Here is a 20,794-nt window from a genome sequence, read left to right on the forward strand (position 1 = left end):
ATTTTATTGTATATTAACGCCTTTACAATTTGGGATTGACAAATTGTGATCCAGCTTGATGGAGACAAATTAATCGGGTAGATAATTAAAAGTATATGCAAGGAAAATGAAGAATGTACCAATATGCAACGTGTTAATCTCAAATGATCATCTTGGATGGTTTTCTTGTAAGGTGGAAATCCAATGAGTATTACACACCCACGAGATCAGAACCTGCATATACGTATCATGAGTGATCGAGTACGTTGCATCCTTTCCAACTTCCAAGATTGCATCCCTTCAAGCTTCCACGGAGATATATAAGTCCTATTGATCATAACTTGATAGTATTGCTTATATATATAACCCAATGTTTTCTATGATATATATTAATATTGGATCCATTCAAGTGTATATATTGCTTCATTTCGTAAATCATGTCTGTTCCATTGAGCTGAAAAGTAATTCTCGGAACATATATGTTTCCAGTAAGAACTGAGAAGACAACATGCATATATGCACCGTACCCTGCATTACAAACATAAATCTTAAAGTACCCGGAGGAAGCATAGCTTGAACACTAAAATCATCACCTACGAGGTCTCTTCCTCAATCGCCCGGTTTATAAAAAAAATAAGAGGGTGGTAAAGACGATTTAATTTAATGCTTGTGACTTTATAATAATTTTAAGCAATTATAACTCATGTTATATTGATTAATTAGTGCTTTAATTTAGAGTATAAATCATTATATAGATCATGTCGACATGCCAAGTATCAATTCCAGCAGACTTGTGTTCTTACTGTTTATAATTATTCCAATAGACATGACTAACTATAACATGATTTATAAGTCCAATTAAACGTGACGTAACATTTTTGTGTCATTAATTTCCATGCATGCTTAAATACATAAGATCAGGCAAATCTCAAAACACCCAATATATATATATACACTATCATGTTGACACCGATATATGCTTAAAACACCAATTTGCAGTGCTACTAGCCGGCTGAGCGGCAACCCACGGCGAGGGCAGGGATTGCAATGTAGTCATGTTATGTACGTACTGGGCTAATTACTCCAAAAAATAAACCGCAAAAATATTGTCCCTTTTAACACGCATTTCAATATAATCCAAACAAATGAGATACCTTAAGTCCCAAAGGTTATATACAATACTAAGATCCCATACCAACTACCACCAACTACAGACGCGTCTTGTCCGCCAGAATGCAAATGAACTTTTAAAGTGTCATGCCATGATTTCCATATGCATGCAGCTAATAAAGAAGAACGAAAATCTGGAATAATTATTGACATTACATTTTCTAGTTGCCTAGCAAAATAAAATGTAGAAAAGTAAACACCGTAGAACATCTTTGAAGTTCCATGCATCCACTTGGCTCTATAGCCATGCATTTAAGGAAACCCTTAATTCATGAACCCAATATATAGCAGTTTTTTGGATCCTCTGGTTCAAGTAGAACACGTACGTACACTACTTGGAAGGAATAGATCATGATGTTAATGTTGTTGGCGCCGCTTGGTGTCCGATGTGGTGAGCGGCGACGAGAGTGAAGGACAGAGATAGGGGTTCATGTTTAACGGCAGAGAGAAAAGAAAAGAAGAGGAAGAGATAAAATGGGGAAAATGATATGGGTTGGGCTTGGGCCTAACATGTTGGACTTAAGTTTCGGGGTCAGATCACCCTTGGGCCTTGGTTAACAATTTATTTTCCACGCCTACAAATTATTCATAACTTCAAACTGTCAAGATTTTCTAATTATTTATATTTCTAATTCTCTACTCCATCAATATCTAACCATTAACGAGAACTAGCTAGCTAGTTGTTCATCAACTTCGAATGTGAAACACTGTTGAAATGTACATATCAGAAATACTAATCTCATCCAATTGAAAAACATATTAATTGGATCATATTACATAACATATTTCACAACTAACAATGTTTTCAACTGTTTTGAAATTAGATATTAAAAATATAATATACTGATAAAATTCATTTTTTTTTATTTCCTTGTCGATCGCGATTCTGTTGCAATGACATAACACGCTCTATTTGCAGCATTATCTTCCGCTGCACTTGCTGTTAGACCTCACTGCGTATTCTTTCCTTCTGGTCTTTTTGTTGGTTCTACAAATGCGTCTCTAAATCAGACTGTCGCCTACTCTTACTATCTAGACCTCATATACTCATTCTCAAACCGTGCAACTTCCAAATCTTTAGTAAGATTATTAATTTGTGAAATCGATGAGGTTGAGGAGGATGATCCAGAATGCTTGAAAATTTTTCTCTTTCCTAACTAATCTCCCGGGCAAGAGACACGTGGATATTCCACTTTCACATTATAATTTTCTGATCTTTTGTTGGGAGCTAATTATTTGGCCCAACTGATTATTTTGTGCTTTCACACTTGAGTATTGGTCTTTGCAAGACTCCATATATGATGAATCTGTTACTTTATATCCTAGTAGTGTTGATGCTTTTCTAAGCTCTGACGTTGTACGTGTGCATCCATGCATGATGTGTAGGAGAAAAAATATACGATCCAAGATCAGTCCCTCTCAAGTACTTATTATAATTGTACTTACTGTGCATCCATGTCTATTAGTTTTTAATATTATTGATTGGGGATTGATTTTGATTGTCACGTCAACTTAATTAATAAATCCATGGGTCATTGAATTAATTAATATTTTAAAAGTTATATCGAATCAAATAAATTTCTTCCATCCATTCAAGATTATAAATGCATGGATGGATGGATATATATATATATATATTTATATATACCATAAAAGCGGAATCAAGTGTATGATAGAAGGAAAATGAAATAACAGAGTTTGAAGATAAATGACAAGAATTTAAATATGAACAGATATCTTTGAAGTCGTAGTAGACTGCCGATGCATGATATGCTTGATATGAAAATAAAGAAATAATGAAACCAAAACTTTCAAATATTATTAATTGAAAGTAGATATTTAAACAAACTTACACAAACTTGAAATAAAGAAAAGAAGAGAAGGAAGGTGAATTTGGCTTGTATGGGAAGCAGTTCTTGCTGAAGGTGAGTTCGGCTAGAAAGTTTTGATTTTCCCAATAAAACGAAGAGCCCTTTTATAGATGAAGGAAACTCTTTTACAATCAAAGGATCCCATAAATCACGGGATGAACAGTAAAAGTGAACAGTGACTTTTTTTTTTTACTATTCACTTTTCAGAAAGCATGCACTCGTCGAAAGTGGTCTTGTCTTCTTTCACCGAAAGTGCGATATTCTTTCCTGCACTCCAAGCACCGAAAGCATCTTTGTCTCAATGTGCTGTCTGATCGTGCCGAAAGCAAACTGAAATGACTAAAGCACCGAAAGCATTTCTGTCTTCAATGTGCTGTCCGTTTGTAATGATCGAAGCAAACTGAAATGACTAAAGCACCGAAAGCATTTCTGTCTTCAATGTGCTGTCCGTTTGTAATGGTCGAACCATCTTTCCACCCCCAAAAAGTTGAAACTCCGGGGTTGAGAAGAGGGCAGCCGTTTGGGCATGATTTAATTATCTCCCAGCCTAGGGGGATAGTGTTCCGAGTCATGTCCAAAAATGTTGCTGTATGGATCAGAGGCCGTCGATTCTGTTGACGAAGCTTCTGACTCTTTATCCAAACCTTCACTGTTGGAGGTCTGTTCAATGGACTTCTTCAACAGTTCAAGTTGTAAAAGTAAATCCTGCTTCTTCTATTTTGGAGAAGAGGATGAAGCTGTAGAATTCTTCTTTTTGCCGGAAGGTGACTTTTTCTTCTGTTTTGATGAAGAATTCTTTGACCCTGAACCTGAAGCTTGATCACTTGAACCTGGAATGGTTGGATATGTAACCAAAGCTTGATTTGGGGTGGGGGAAGGGAATTGTTGTTTATCCTTGAGGTTAGGAACAACAAGGGGAAAATCAGTTAATTTGTCTATTTCATGCTTTATTATCGTATGTTTTATTATCTTATTTTTTATGTTTATTAACTAATTTATAATGAATGGTAAAATATGATAAAATTAAATAAATTAATAATTAAAATATTTAAATATTTTTTTAGGTTAATTTTATTTTATTATTATATAATAAATAATTTGATATAAAAATTTAATGTGAATAAAATAATTAAAAGTTAAATTTATCTCATATTAAAAAAATTTATCCATTTTCTTTGATTAATCCGTGGAGGATACTCTTACCGATGCAAACAGTATGTGCAGAATCATGACTATAAAAATTGACTTGGCAGGCTCAAATGGTACTTTGACAGTTATTCCTCACATTCTCTGAATCAAAGAGAGAACAGGAGGACTTCTCAGATCATTACAAAAAGTTTTGTAAAATCCAAAGATACTTTTACTTTTTACGTGTGTAAAGTGACAGATTCATCGTATATGGAGTCTTGCAGAGACCAATACTCCCAAGTGTGAAAGCACAAATAATCAGTTGGACCAAATAATTAGCTCCCAACAAAAGAGAAAATTATATATGTGAATGTGGAATATCCACGTACGTGTCTCTCGCCCCGAAGATTAGTTAAGACAGAGACAAGATGGACAAGAATAAAAGGATAGCCAATGGTTCTAATTGATAGATAATTTTGATAACAAGTTTTATATATGTATTTTTTTGTTTCGCAGAATGGTAACCAATTCATGATGAGTAAGCATTAATTATATATATATATATATATAACTGAAAATTGGATCAGATTTTCAGTTTTTCTTCTACATCTACAAGTTTTATATATGTATTTTTCTTCTACGCAAAATATTTTGCACACCTGACGTAGGATTGCATCTAGTATATATTATTCTATATACCATCCAATTTGGTCTATGCACAACCTTAATTAGCTAACTATACCTATTCAAATTATTTCTAACTTTTTCTACAATTTAATTTAAAGTTAGAAGTAAGTGGAGGCTAGCTAGTAGATATCTGGCCTGATATATGCGGAGCCAATATTTCAAAATGGGTTCATAATTTTATACACAGAGGGCTAAGCTACAATGTTTTTAGAAAGCTTAACCTTTATATAATTATATATATTTATTCATGTTTTGAATGCTTTTGCGTTGTTTTTAATTAATGCTAGCTAATCTATATAATATTCACTACGCACGTACTGATCTAAACTAGCTTTGAAACCAAAGGTCAATAACGTGGTTAATTCATCTCTTAGCTAGGAAAATTAATTAATTAATGGTAATAATTCCAATTTGTTTAAATATAATCAATGAGACAAATAAACGATAAATGCTCATTTCGAAAAATTTAGTTCCAATACTACTACTCCATTGTGAATTTCAGCCTCATCATGTATTTAAATCGATTGCAAGTAGTTACTATATATGGTCGGAATGAGAATCTCAGCACATTGTGATTAGTTTATTTATGGTACAGATTGAAAAACGTCTATTGAGAATTAAGTTCCAGCATTTTCATAATAATTAAGAAGAATTGAAAGAACTAATTGTTGAAAGAAATGGAAGATGATCATGATCATGATGTGGGAGAGATATTTGAAACCAGTAGTCAACAATCAAATGCGAGTACTTTAGATACAGTTCGCCAGACAACTTTTGGCATTGGTGAAGAATTAATCGAAGATGACAAGCCAAATGATCAAGATCAGAGGCGTACATCAAGATCAGTCCAGAAGCATGAACAACATAGAAGATTAGGAAAAATTGTTTCTGGTCAACATGCGATCCGAATCAATGCGAGTACCTTGGATGCAGTTTGCCAGCTAACTATTGGCAATATTGATCATGATGAAGCAGCGGCTTTTGGCATTGGTGGAGAAGAAGATGGCAATCCAAATGAAGGGAGACATCTAAGAGTCCAGACAAAGGATCAATGTAAGAAATGAAGAATAGTTGTTCTTGAATGTGTGATCCGAATCAACGATAATGAGAGACAAAAGCCTGTTATCATCAGCGGGTCAGAATGGTCGACATTGAAGGTTCCTGCACCTATGTTCAAAGTTGACAAGGGAGCTTACATCCCCAAAATTGTCTCCATTGGTCCATTTCATTATAATGAATCAAGTCTACAAGCTATTCAAGCTCAAAAATGGCGATTTCTTGATCGCCTAAATCAAAATTAAACGGGGCAGCCTATCCTTGAAGAAAGTCTCCAAAATGTCATGATCGAATCGGAGGAAAAGACCAGAGATTTCTATGCAAAAGACTTTCAAGCTATAAAGTCTGATGATTTTGTGAAGATGATGCTCCTTGACGGTTGCTTCATCGTTGAACTCCTGCGTTTATACGAGGTATTAATTAGTTAAACATTCTAATTAATTTGGTTTTTACATTCTAATTTTCCTTTAGCAATTAAGATCACATGAAGACATGCTGACCACATTTATACTTGTTGACTTCTTGCAGAAAAAATATGTGGGGTAGCCCATTTTCCAAATACGATGGATGTTGCCAAATATGTCTGGTGATTTCCTTTTGCTTGAGAACCAAGTCCCTACGTTCGTGCTACAAAATATTTTTGAACTTACTACCTCAAAGGGGGAGGCAATTCTTGATTTGAACATCCTTGCTCTTGGATTTTTTGAACCCTTGAGACCTGGGAAGGAATAATTTGAAACATTTATGTTGCACAAGCATGCCACTGGTGATTATATACATCTATTAGCTTTGTTTCACTCTACCTTAACATTAGGGGATAACATATGCATGCAGCAACCTGCAAAGAGTGAAAGGAAAAAAACACATCTTATGTTTCCTGGGAAACGTTGGGTGCATGATGCCAAAACACTTCAATATGCTAGTATTGAGGTCAGAAATAATTCTGGTAGAATTCTCGACCTAAAGCTTAAAGGCAAGATGCTAAAGATTCCAACCATAATCATTGATGATAGCACTGGCCCTTTGTTGAGGAACTTGATAGCCTTGAACAAAACAATCACTCTGCAGCTCCATTTTTTTGCTGCCTTGTAGTGTTCATGGATAGCATAGTGGATACGATTGAGGATGTCAAGATTATTCGTGATGCCGGGATTATCAAACAGGCAAAGGGTGAAGATGAGGAGTTGACAAATCTTTTCAACAATCTCACTAAAGAGTTGGTGTTTGATATTGATAAGGAGTATTGCTACATGACCGAGCAAATCGAAAACATCAACCGTCTTTGTCGAGCACACGACACCAGAGTTTGAATTTGTCGTCTTCTTGCCAGGTTGAACTACAAGGGATCACTCACAACATACGCTTCCATTCTAGTTACAGTCATCTTTTCCCTTTTCGCTGCTAAGTTTTCAAGTTACAGCCCCTCACTTAATCAGTACTATCCACCTCCACCTCCGCCTTAACTACAAGCATTACGACAAAAACAAAACACCATTTGAAATGGTTGGGGTAGGTTTATTTGGTGGAGCCGACATTGAAGATCAAGCCCTATGTTTGCACATCATTTAGCTTAGTCTTGGTTTTCAATAAAGTTGGGAGCATTCATAGTGATCTCATGTAGTAGTGTTTTTTCTTTTTTTTAATTTTTTTTAATTTTAAATCAAGTTTTGTATGTTGTGTTGTTGTTCCATTCAATATGTCAATACTATTGGTATTATGTTTGAATATCAAATCGAATAAATCTATCTTTGAATCAGATGTTGTTGGGATTCACTCCCAATTCATGTTATAATAGATTGTGACTAGCCTCCATAAATTTTCTAATTTATAAAGAACAAAAAATGTCTTCAATGTTCTGTCACACATATATATCACAAATATGTGTGACAAAAATGATTTCCTTAAAAGAAAAAGCTACAAGTTTGATGTGGAGGATGTTACTTTACAATTTGGGATTGATCAATTTTCACCAACTTCTTGAACATTCTTACCATTTTTTCCTGGTTCACTAGGGAAATTTGGTCTATGTGATCCAGCTTGATGAAAACAGATCTAGTAGATAATTAAGAGTCTGCAAGGAAATTAAATGAAGAATGTACTAATTATATGCAAAGTGTTAATTAGTAATCTCAAATGATGATCTTGGATGATTTTCTTGTAAGGTGGAAATAACACATTCCCTAGTAACACATTTAGACCTATTGGGATTTAATGTGTTAAGTCTCAAATAACACATTCTCAGATAAGTATTACATACCCACGAGAGAACTATATATAGAGTTGCATGCATCCCTTCCAGGTAGATAACTAATTATACAAAAACAATGTTTACTATGATATATATAGAGAATATTGGATCCTTGAGCAGTTCTACGGAGAAGCCATTGTAGTGGCGCACACATTGCACTAATTACTACGTGGCTGCTTTGTCTTCAATTTTTTTCCTAATCAAAACGTGCTTTTTGATTGCATTTGAAATTCGGTTTTTGATTTATCCCCATTCGAATTCATCCAATGAATACCCTTCTCCCTTGACAAGGACCGGCGTGCACTTCCTCTGGCTAGAGCCTCCCGACGACACCGTCTCTCTCGTCAGTGCCACCGAGCGGCACTGCTTCATTTGCCCAGCACCGACACTCCCCGTGAGCTATATTTCGAAGCAAATGCGAATTGAATCCCACGAAACCCAATCTCCTGCATCATCACGAACCTGCATCGAGGTTCCTCTTCCAAGGGCCACCTCACGATGGCGTCTCCATGTTCAACGCCACCTCCCAATGCTCCTATGTCTGTCAAGTGCTGCAACTTCTCGTGAGTTGATTGAATAGACCAAACCAGTGACAACTGCCCAAATAGCTCTGTTTTGCCAATGGTTTGCTCAGCTTCGTAGGTAAATATTTTTTATTTTCCAATCAATACTATTATGTTATTCATGTGTACATCGAGATGGGATGCTTTATGTTTTCTGAGATGGGTATCATGACTTAGGGCATGGAGAAAAAAATTGTTCTTCGTGAGCATACGTGGAAGAAACCCATCTAGTTTCTGAGTCTTTATTCTCCTCTGCTTTCATTATGCTCTGTTTGATAAAAAAAACCCATGTATGACATCTTTCCTTTCGTATATATTGCTGCTTTCAGTATATATATCTTTCTGTTTTTGGAAAACAGGTTAATGGCTGGGGCTTCTTTTTTTTGTGAAGCTTGGAGTTTGTTAGGCAATTTTTTTTATACTTGTTTGGTAAAGATAGCTTGTTCAGTTGTTTTTATCATTTTTATTAATTTGTTTATTATTGTCAAGAGATCAAATTTGTTTCTGCCTTCCCAAAGTGCTTCTGCCTCTGAATAATGGCGGATAAGAAAAAAATAAATAGAAATTAAAATATAAGAGGAAAATTTGTCTATGTTTCTTGTCTCTCTCTGTTATTATCTTGTTTCCTTTCTCACATTTTTTTTTTTTTTTGAGAAATCCCGCGAAACCCAACCTCCTGCATCGTCGAAAACCTGCGTCTGGGTTCCTCTTCCCAGGGCCACCTCACTACGGTGTCTCTGCGTCAGGGTTCCTCTTCCTAGGGCCACCTCGCAACGACATCTTCATGTTCAACACCACCTCCCAACACTCCTACGTCTGCCGAGCGCTACAACTTCCCGCGAGTTGATTAAACGGAACAGACCAGCGACAACTGCCCTAACAGCTCTGTTTTGCCAATGGTTTGCTCAGCTTCGTAGGTAAATATTTTTCATTTTCCAATCAATATTATTATGTTATTCATGTGTACATCGAGATGGGATGCTTTGTGTTTTCTGAGATGGGTATTGTGGCTTAGGGCATGCACAAAAAAATTGTTCTTTTTTAGCATATATGGAAGAAACCCATCTGGTTTCAGAGTCTTTATTCTCCTTTGCTTTCATTATGCTCTGTTTTATGAAAAAAAACCCATGTATGAAATCTTTCCTTTCGTATATATTGCAAAATAGGTTGATGGCTGGGGCTTCATTTTTTCATGATGCTTGGAGTTTGTTAGGCAATTTTTTATACTTGTTTGGTAAAGATAGCTTGTTCAGTTGTTTTTATCATTGTTATTAATTTGTTTATTATTGTCAAGAGATCAAATTTGTTTCGACCTTCCCAAAGTGCTTCTGCCTCTGAATGATGGAGGATAAGAAAAAAACAAATAGAAATGAAAATATAAGGGAAAAACTTTGTCTATTTTTCTCATCTCTCTCTGTTATTATCTTCTTTCCCTTTCTCACATTTTTTTTTTTTTTTGAGAAATCCCGCGAAACCCAACCTCATGCGTCCTCACGAACCTGAGTCGGGGTTCCTCTTCCCAAGGCAACCTCTCGATGGTGTTTCCATGTTCAACGCCACCTCCCAACGCTCCTACGTCTGTCGCAACTTCCTGTAAGTTGATTGAACGGACCAAACCAGCGACAACTGCTAGAACAACTCTATTTTGCCAATGGTTTGCTCAGCTTCGTAGGTAAATAGTTTTCATTTTCCAATCAATATTATTATGTTATTCATGTGTACATCGAGATGGGATGCTTTGTGTTTTCTAAGATGGGTATTGTGGCTTAGGGCATGCAGAAAAAAATTGTTCTTTGTGAGCATACGTGGAAGAAACCCATCTGGTTTCAGAGTATTTATTCTCCTCTGCTTTCATTATGCTCTGTTTTATGAAAAAAAAACCATGTATGACATCTTTCCTTTTGTATATATTGCTGCTTTTAGTATATATATCTTCCTTTTTTTGCAAAACAGGTTGATGGTTGGGGCTTCATTTTTTCGCAATGCTTGGAGTTTGTTAGGCAATTTTTTATACTTGTTTGAAAAAGATAGCCTGTTTAGTTGTTTTTATCATTTTTATTAATTTTTTTATTATTGTTAAGAGATCAAATTTGTTTCTGCCTTCCCAAAGTGCTTCTGCCTCTTAATAATGGCGGATAAGAAAAAAATAAATAGAAATTAAAATATAAGAGGAAAAGTTTGTCTATGTTTCTAGTCTCTCTCTGTTATTATCTTCTTTCCTTTCTCACATTTTTTTTTTTTGAGAAATCCCGCGAAACCCAACCTCCTGCATCGTCACAAACCTGCGTCTGGGTTCCTCTTCCCAGGGCCACCTCAAGACGGCGTCTCCGCGTCGGGGTTCCTCTTCCCAGGGCCACCTCGTAATGGCATGTCCATGTTCAACGCCACCTCCCAACACTCCTACGTCTGCCGAGCACTGCAACTTCCCGCGAGTTGATTAAACGGACCAAACCAACGACAACTGCCCAGACAGCTTTGTTTTGCCAATGGTTTGCTCAGCTTCATAGGTAAATATTTTTCATTTTCCAATCAATACTATTATGTTATTAATGTGTACAGCGAGATGGGATGCTTTGTGTTTTCTAAGATGGGTATTGTGGCTTAGGTCATGGAGAAAAAAATTGTATTTTGTGAGCATATGTGGAAGAGAGTCTTTATTCTCCTCTGCTTTCATTATGCTCTGTTTGATGAAAAAAAAACCCATGTATGACATCTTTTCTTTCGTATATATTGCTACATTCAGTATATATATCTTTCTTTTTTTGCAAAACAGGTTGATGGCTAGGGCTTCATTTTTTCATGATGCTTGGAGTTTGTTAGGCAATTTTTTATACTTGTTTGGTAAAGATAGCTTGTTCAGTTCTTTTTATCATTGTTATTAATTTGTTTATTATTGTCAAGAGATCAAACTTGTTTCTTACTTCCCAAAGTGCTTCTGCCTCTGAATGATGGCGGATAAGAAAAAAATAAACAGAAATTAAAATATAAGGGGAAAAGTTCGTCTATTTTTCTAGTCTCTCTCTATTACTACCTTCTTTACCTTTCTCACATTTTGTTTTTTGATAAATCCCACGAAGCCCAACCTCAGGCGTCCTTATGAACCTGCGTCGGGGTTCCTCTTCCCAGGGCGACCTCGTGACGGTGTTTCCATGTTCAACGCCACCTTGCAACGCTCCTACGTCTGCCGAGTGCTGCAACTTCCTGCGAGTTGATTGAACGAACCAAACCAGCGACAACTGCTGGAACAGCTCTATTTTGCCAATGGTTTGCTCAGCTTCGTAGGTAAATATTTTTCATTTTCCAATCAATACTATTATGTTATTCATGTGTACATCGAGATGGGATGCTTTGTGTTTTCTGAGATGGGTATTGTGGCTTAGGGCATGCAGAAAAAAATTGTTCTTTGTTAGCATACGTGGAAGAAACCCATTTGGTTTCAGAGTCTTTATTCTCCTCTGCTTTCATTATGCTCGGTGTGATGAAAAAAACCCATGTATGACATATTTCCTTTCGTATATATTGCTGCTTTCAGTATATATATCTTTCTTTTTTTGCAAAATAGGTTGATGGTTGGGGCTTCATTTTTTCGTGATGCTTGGATTTGTTAGGCGACTTTTTATACTTGTTTGGTAAAGATAGCTTGTTCAGTTGTTTCTATTATTGTTATTAATTTGTTTATTATTGTCAAGAGATCAAATTTGTTTCTGCCTTCCCAAATTGCTTTTGCCTCTGAATGATGGCGGATAAGAAAATAATAAACATAAATTAAAATATAAGAGGAAAAGTTCGTCTATTTTCTAGTCTCTCTTTGTTATTATCTTCTTTCCCTTTCTCACATTTGTTTTTGAGAAATCTCGCGAAACCCAACCCCCTACGTCCTTACGAACCTGCATCGGGGTTTCTCTTCCCAGGGCCACCTTGCAATGGCATCTCCATGTTCAATGCCACCTCCCAACGCTCCTACATCTTCTGAGCATTGCAACTTCCCGTGAGTTGATTGAACGGACCAAACAAGCGACAACTGCCCAAACGACTCTATTTCGCCAATGGTTTGCTCAGCTTCGTATGTAAATATTTTTCATTTTCCAATCAATACTATTATGTTATTCATGTGTACGTCAAGATGGGATGCTTTGTGTTTTCTGAGATGGGTATTGTGGCTTAGGGCATGTAGAAAAAAAATTGTTCTTTGTGAGCATACATGGAAGAAACCCATCTGGTTTCATAGTCTTTATTCTCCTTTGCTTTCATTATGCTCTGTTTGAAGAAAAAATCCCATGTATGACATCTTTCCTTTCGTATATATTGCTGCTTTTAGTACATATATCTTTCTTTTTTTGCAAAACAGGTTGATGGCTTGGGCTTCATTTTTTCGTGATGCTTGGAGTTTGTTAGGCAATTTTTTATACTTGTTTAGGAAAGATAGCTTGTTCAGTTATTTTTATCATTGTTATTAATTTGTTTATTATTGTCAAGAGATCAAATTTGTTTCTTCCTTCCCAAAGTTCTTCTGCCTCTGAATGATGGCAGATAAGAAAAAAATAAACAGAAATTAAAATATAAGAGCAAAAGTTCGTCTATTTTTCTAGTCTTTGTCTGTTATTATCTTCTTTCCCTCTCTCACATTCTTTTTTTTTTTTTTTTTTTTTAATGAGAAATATCTCACAAAGTAGCTGAATAATAAAGTTATTTGTTTATAATTTGGGCAGACATTCCTAGAGGTCAATAAATGTGACCTCAAGTAGTGGTTTCTTTTCACCCAATGAGATATGATGGGAACAAAGTTAATTGCAATTTCAATACCTCCTCGGTGTATGCCTAACTTACTAATTAAAAATATGGATGAACATTCTGAGAAGAATGAAGCAAGCCACGTCCATTGCACGCTCCTTTCCTCACTGAAGCTTCTAGCTCCTCTGTGCCCCGCTGTTATCCATCGCACAAAACCACCTAGCCCCATTGTCTCCTTCATCCATAGATCACGAAGTCCTGATCCTTTGTGGAGATGCCCCTTTTTTCTACGACCCCACGCAGTATCTGGTTCCACCTCTAGCCAGCCCCTAAATTTTGGTATATCCCCTATTTTCCTATCTCTTAGATAAATAATTACACTTGATTAAATGATGTTGTATTTGAATGCTGGGACATAGGCAAGTTGTGTTATACTTAATTGGTTGGAATTGTATTGATTCATGATGAATTGAACATGCGTGTTGTATTTATTGTAAGGGTTGGGATTATGAATATAGTGATGTTGAGGGTTGGGATTGAAATATGCTAATTTGCAGGGGTGTGGGGAAGGGCAAGTATTAATTTCCTACTATATGTAATTTATCATTTTTATTCTTCTATTTAAATATACATACATTGATGTATAAATATTAAATATATGCATTTAGGAAATTGGAACTCCACATAGATTCACGCTACTTACGTCAGAGCTTACCAAAGCATGAGTACTACTACTACCTTATGTTAAAGATTTCTCTGAAAACTTAATTCCAACCAAAGCAAGACCTATTCAAATGAATAGAGAAACTTTGGAGTTTTGCAAAAATGAAATCCAGGATCTTCTTGCTAAAAATATCATCAGGCATAGTAAGTCACCCTGGTCATGTGCAGCTTTTTATGTTCAAAAAAATGCTGAGATTGAGCGAGGTACACCCCGTTTAGTCATTAATTACAAACCATTGAACAAGGTGTTAGAGTGCAAACTTATATACAATACTAAGATACAAATGAGATACCTTAAGTCCCAAAGCTTATATACAATACTAAGATCCCATACCAACTACCACCAACTACAGACGCGTCTTGTCCACCAGAATGCAAATGAACTTTTAAAGTGTCATGCCATGATTTCCATATGCATGCAGCTAATAAAGAAGAACGAAAATCTGGAATAATTATTGACATTACATTTTCTAGTTGCCTAGCAAAATAAAATGTAGAAAAGTAAACACCGTAGAACATCTTTGAAGTTCCATGCATCCACTTGGCTCTATAGCCATGCATTTAAGGAAACCCTTAATTCATGAACCCAATATATAGCAGTTTTTTGGATCCTCTGGTTCAAGTAGAACACGTACGTACACTACTTGGAAGGAATAGATCATGATGTTAATGTTGTTGGCGCCGCTTGGTGTCCGATGTGGTGAGCGGCGACGAGAGTGAAGGACAGAGATAGGGGTTCATGTTTAACGGCAGAGAGAAAAGAAAAGAAGAGGAAGAGATAAAATGGGGAAAATGATATGGGTTGGGCTTGGGCCTAACATGTTGGACTTGAGTTTCGGGGTCAGATCACCCTTGGGCCTTGGTTATCAATTTATTTTCCACGCCTACAAATTATTCATAACTTCAAACTGTCAAGATTTTCCAATTAGACCCTATATTATTTATATTTCTAATTCTCTACTCCATCAATATCTAACCATTAAAATGGACGAGAACTAGCTAGCTAGTTGTTCATCAACTTCATCTTAATAATTAAGCCATAACCAAGCTCGGTAAGTACGAGATGAAAATAATAAATAGTTTTAGATGATGAACATAAGTTCACTAATCCATTTCTAATGTCAGACCTAATTAATTTAAGAAAGATGATTAACCTACAACTGTCTTACAATTTTTTTACTACTCTATATAAAATAAAGCTGAATCCTTTATTATTTATATTTCTAATTCTCTACTCCATCAATATCTAACCATTAACGAGAACTAGCTAGCTAGTTGTTCATCAACTTCGAATGTGAAACACTGTTGAAATGTACATATCAGAAATACTAATCTCATCCAATTGAAAAACATATTAATTGGATCATATTACATAACATATTTCACAACTAACAATGTTTTCAACTGTTTTGAAATTAGATATTAAAAATATAATATACTGATAAAATTCATTTTTTTTTATTTCCTTGTCGATCGCGATTCTGTTGCAATGACATAACACGCTCTATTTGCAGCATTATCTTCCGCTGCACTTGCTGTTAGACCTCACTGCGTATTCTTTCCTTCTGGTCTTTTTGTTGGTTCTGCAAATGCGTCTCTAAATCAGACTGTCGCCTACTCTTACTATCTAGACCTCATATACTCATTCTCAAACCGTGCAACTTCCAAATCTTTAGTAAGATTATTAATTTGTGAAATCGATGAGGTTGAGGAGGATGATCCAGAATGCTTGAAAATTTTTCTCTTTCCTAACTAATCTCCCGGGCAAGAGACACGTGGATATTCCACTTTCACATTATAATTTTCTGATCTTTTGTTGGGAGCTAATTATTTGGCCCAACTGATTATTTTGTGCTTTCACACTTGAGTATTGGTCTTTGCAAGACTCCATATATGATGAATCTGTTACTTTATATCCTAGTAGTGTTGATGCTTTTCTAAGCTCTGACGTTGTACGTGTGCATCCATGCATGATGTGTAGGAGAAAAAATATACGATCCAAGATCAGTCCCTCTCAAGTACTTATTATAATTGTACTTACTGTGCATCCATGTCTATTAGTTTTTAATATTATTGATTGGGGATTGATTTTGATTGTCACGTCAACTTAATTAATAAATCCATGGGTCATTGAATTAATTAATATTTTAAAAGTTATATCGAATCAAATAAATTTCTTCCATCCATTCAAGATTATAAATGCATGGATGGATGGATATATATATATATATATATTTATATATACCATAAAAGCGGAATCAAGTGTATGATAGAAGGAAAATGAAATAACAGAGTTTGAAGATAAATGACAAGAATTTAAATATGAACAGATATCTTTGGAGTCGTAGTAGACTGCCGATGCATGATATGCTTGATATGAAAATAAAGAAATAATGAAACCAAAACTTTCAAATATTATTAATTGAAAGTAGATATTTAAACAAACTTACACAAACTTGAAATAAAGAAAAGAAGAGAAGGAAGGTGAATTTGGCTTGTATGGGAAGCAGTTCTTGCTGAAGGTGAGTTCGGCTAGAAAGTTCTGATTTTCCCAATAAAACGAAGAGCCCTTTTATAGATGAAGGAAGCTCTTTTACAATCAAAGGATCCCATAAATCACGGGATGAACAGTAAAAGGTTCCCATAAATCACGGGATGAACAGTAAAAGTGAACAGTGACTTTTTTTTTTACTATTCACTTTTCAGAAAGCATGCACTCGTCGAAAGTGGTCTTGTCTTCTTTCACCGAAAGTGCGATATTCTTTCCTGCACTCCAAGCACCGAAAGCATCTTTGTCTCAATGTGCTGTCTGATCGTGCCGAAAGCAAACTGAAATGACTAAAGCACCGAAAGCATTTCTGTCTTCAATGTGCTGTCCGTTTGTAATGGTCGAACCATCTTTCCACCCCCAAAAAGTTGAAACTCCGGGGTTGAGAAGAGGGCAGCCGTTTGGGCATGATTTAATTATCTCCCAGCCTAGGGGGATAGTATTCCGAGTCATGTCCAAAAATGTTGCTGTATGGATCAGAGGCCGTCGATTCTGTTGACGAAGCTTCTGACTCTTTATCCAAACCTTCACTGTTGGAGGTCTGTTCAATGGACTTCTTCAACAGTTCAAGTTGTAAAAGTAAATCCTGCTTCTTCTGTTTTGGAGAAGAGGATGAAGCTGTAGAATTCTTCTTTTTTCCGGAAGGTGACTTTTTCTTCTGTTTTGATGAAGAATTCTTTGACCCTGAACCTGAAGCTTGATCACTTGAACCTGGAATGGTTGGATATGTAATCAAAGCTTGATTTGGGGTGGGGGAAGGGAATTGTTGTTTATCCTTGAGGTTAGGAACAACAAGGGGAAAATCAGCTGAAATTCTTGAGACAATATCGTTAGTGTGAGGAAATTTATCCCACCACTTGACAAAATATTGTCGAATTAACATGTAATCTTTTTTAGTGTATTGCCATCTACAAATCCAAGGAGTTTTGTATTTGGCTCAGAAATGGAGTAAGGGTGGGAGCAAGATGTCTCGTCCTTTCATTTTTGATACACTGGAAACGGTAAAATGTTTAATAGCCTTCTGAAGACTATCAGGAAACAAATCATCAATGGGGCCAAAGAAATGCCACCATTTTTGAAACCACAAAGGAAATGATTGCTTGCAGTTCTTGTTGAAATTGAAAAACCAAGAGTGCTGCATAGCTGGTGTTTGAAACAAAGGAAATCTTAACCAAGCTTCAATATAATCATAATAATTATACTGAGCATTAGAATCCTTGATTGTTTTGAAGGTAGATGGGTGAGTTTCCCATTCTTCTTCGGTTATGACTGAAATGATAAAACAGTTGTGAAAGATGACCCTTGCAGGATCAACTTTGCAGTAAATGGGTTTAACTGAAATGGAACCGGTGCCAACCAAAATTCCAAGATAGTAGCTGAGGTTTTTGTTTAGATCCTCAGGGATCCAATGGAAACCTCGGGGAAAATAATCAGAAGCAATCTGGAAGGGATCTGTTTTTACTGATTTCTCAATGTAAAACAGATTCTGAAACCAAGCTTTTAAGAAATATTCTGCCTTGTTGGCAGAGGGAAATCTGGGGTTTATCGTAGCTAAGGGACTCGCATACGCATCGTATGGAGTGACTAAGGTAGAGGCAAATGAACTGGGAGGAATTGGCCTAGGAACTTGTCCTAGACTGGTAAATCTATTGGCTATCTCCAGTGGGGAGGAAGCTATGGTTGATGCAGATGCTGGAGGCATAAGCATTGTTAATGAAGCGGTGGTGAAGTAATCGGTGAAACCGGTTTCTTCTTCTTACTCATGTTTTCTGCAAGAATTCACGGGTAAGAAAATCAGGGATCGAATTATCAGAACCTTTGATAAATTCAATATCATAATCAAAAACACTTAAAATAGCTTGCCATCGTGCAAAAATCTGTTTTGATGCAATGTTTTTAACATCTTGTTCTAAAACAGTTTTAGCAGTTTTGCAATCAATGCGTAAAAGAAAATGCTGATTAAGCAAATCACTTTGAAATTTAGAAACACATAGTACTACTGACAAAATCTCTTTTTAATAGTACTATAATTATGCTGTGCATGGTTCCAGGTTCCGGAATGGAAACGAACAATCTGTTCAAAAGAACCTGGTGAAACAACTTGTTTCAGGATGCCGCCATAGCCTGCATCTGAGGCGTCAGTCTCGACAATCTTGAAGCTATTTGAAGTAGGAATCCCAAGACATGGAAGAGTTTTGACATGTGTCTTGATTTGTTTGACTACGTTGGTGTGAACATCAGTCCACGGAGAAGGATTAGAACGCAATCTCGCAAAGAGAGGGCGACATTGTTTTCTCATATCCTTGTAGAAATCTGAAATGTAATTTAAAGAACCAAGAAATCTTTGAAGTTGGTTTTTATCAAGAATGACATCAGGAAATTTGTCAGCAAATTCAATGGCTCTTTGGATGGGCCTGATTTTGCCTTCAAAGATGTCATAACCAAGGAATCTGATCTTGGTTTGAAATAGCTTAATCTTTTTCGCAGAAACAACAAGTCCATTTCTTTTGATGATCTCAAGAAACGTTCTGAGATGTTTCCAGTGTTCATCAATAGATTTGGAGAAAACAAGAACATCATCTATGTAGACGATGGTGAAATCAGTGAATGATAGGAAAATATCATTCATAATATTTTGGAATTCACTAGGAGCATTCTTCAGCCCAAATGGCATGACGTTCCACTCATAGTGACCGAATGGAGTAGTGAAAGCAGTCTTGTACCGGTCAGACTACCTAATTTGGATTTGCCAAAATCCAGACTTAAGGTCAAACTTGGAGAAAATAATTGCATCACTCAATCTATGAACCAAGTCATTCTTGTTAGGAATGGGATACCTAATCCACTCTAACACCTTGTTCAATGGTTTGTAATTAATGACTAAACGGGGTGTACCTCGCTCAATCTCAGCATTTTTTTGAACATCAAAAGCTGCACATGACCAGGGTGACTTACTATGCCTGATGATATTTTTAGCAAGAAGATCCTGGATTTCATTTTTGCAAAACTCCAAAGTTTCTCTATTCATTTGAATAGGTCTTGCTTTGGTTGGAATTAAGTTTTCAGAGAAATCTTTAACATAAGGTAAAGAAACAACATGTTTCTTCCTATGCCAGAAAGCATTAGGAAGTTCCGAGCAGACTTCATAAATCAAAGTTTTTTGAAAATCTTCGATTTTAGATCTAAGCAAGGAATCATGCAAATTATCAGAAACACGTTTGAATCTAATTTCTTGTTTAAGAAAATCTAAATGTTTTCTTTTTGCAGAGAGCAGAAATACAGATCTTCTAGCAGTATCACGTTCAAATTTAGAAGCAAATTTAAACTTAACTTTCTGTCCAAAGGGGTCAGTGGTGATCCCATCGGCTTCAGAAAGGAATGGATAAATCATGTTAAGAAAGGGCATACCAAGAATAACATCATGAGTCAAATTCTTAACAAGCACAGAAGGAATCTTAAAGCAGACATTGTCCTGGCAAATATGAGCTGTGTTCAACTCATAGCGAATCTTCATCTTAGATCCGTTTGCCGAGAATAAATTCTCTTCGGACTTTTCGAAATAAGAGGTAGGAACTAAGCCTTCTCGGATACAATTAAGATCCGCTCCTGAATCTATTAAAGCGACAGCAGAGAATTTGTATTCATGATTAACAATTATTTCTACTAAACAAAACCATTTCTGTGGGACAGAACGGTGAATCAAACAACATTCCTTAGTTGGATTAGAGGGTTCAGCATGGTCTGACTGGTTTGACTCATCACCAGAAGGACTTTCATGATCAAATTCTTTATCCAACTTTAAACATGCTAAATCTTGTTTAAAAGATGCATTTTCAGATTTGAGATTCTTGATCTCTTCTCTGAGTTCAGTAATCTCTCTTTTTACAAGAGATACTTCATGTTGTAAATCATTTAATGAAATATCTTTGGGTTTTTGTTTTTGAAAACGTCCCAAAGTTTCTTCAAAAGAAATCTTGCCCTTGGAAGTCGATGGTTCTTTTCGAATCATCGTTTCCTTAAGCTTTCTGAGATATTTCTCTTTAAGCTCAGGGTCTTGAATTTGTGAGATAATTGAGAGGAGCATGTTTTC

This window comes from Carya illinoinensis, chromosome 15 (assembly GCF_018687715.1).
Source record: "Carya illinoinensis cultivar Pawnee chromosome 15, C.illinoinensisPawnee_v1, whole genome shotgun sequence".
NCBI classification, from domain to species: domain Eukaryota; kingdom Viridiplantae; phylum Streptophyta; class Magnoliopsida; order Fagales; family Juglandaceae; genus Carya; species Carya illinoinensis.